This window comes from Tupaia chinensis, unplaced genomic scaffold (assembly GCF_000334495.1).
Source record: "Tupaia chinensis unplaced genomic scaffold, TupChi_1.0 Scaffold000361_2, whole genome shotgun sequence".
Taxonomy (NCBI): domain Eukaryota; kingdom Metazoa; phylum Chordata; class Mammalia; order Scandentia; family Tupaiidae; genus Tupaia; species Tupaia belangeri.
Genome location: NW_006159858.1, coordinates 2,875,532 through 2,875,753, shown reverse-complemented (window position 1 = coordinate 2,875,753; position 222 = coordinate 2,875,532).

Genomic DNA, 222 nt, shown 5'->3' with positions numbered 1-222 from the left:
GGATCTTGGGCATGCATGCACACGCGCCTGGTATGAGTTTAAGCCACTGGGTCCAGGACTTGAACCGGGATCGACTACATGGGAGTTCAGCACCATAGCCATTATGCTAACTGCTGGTCCATCAAATGTATTTTTTAAAAGAATTATTTATTCACCTAATTTTATTTGTTATTATTTTTTAATTTGACCAGAGACAGAGGGAGAGAAAGGGAAAGTGAGAAA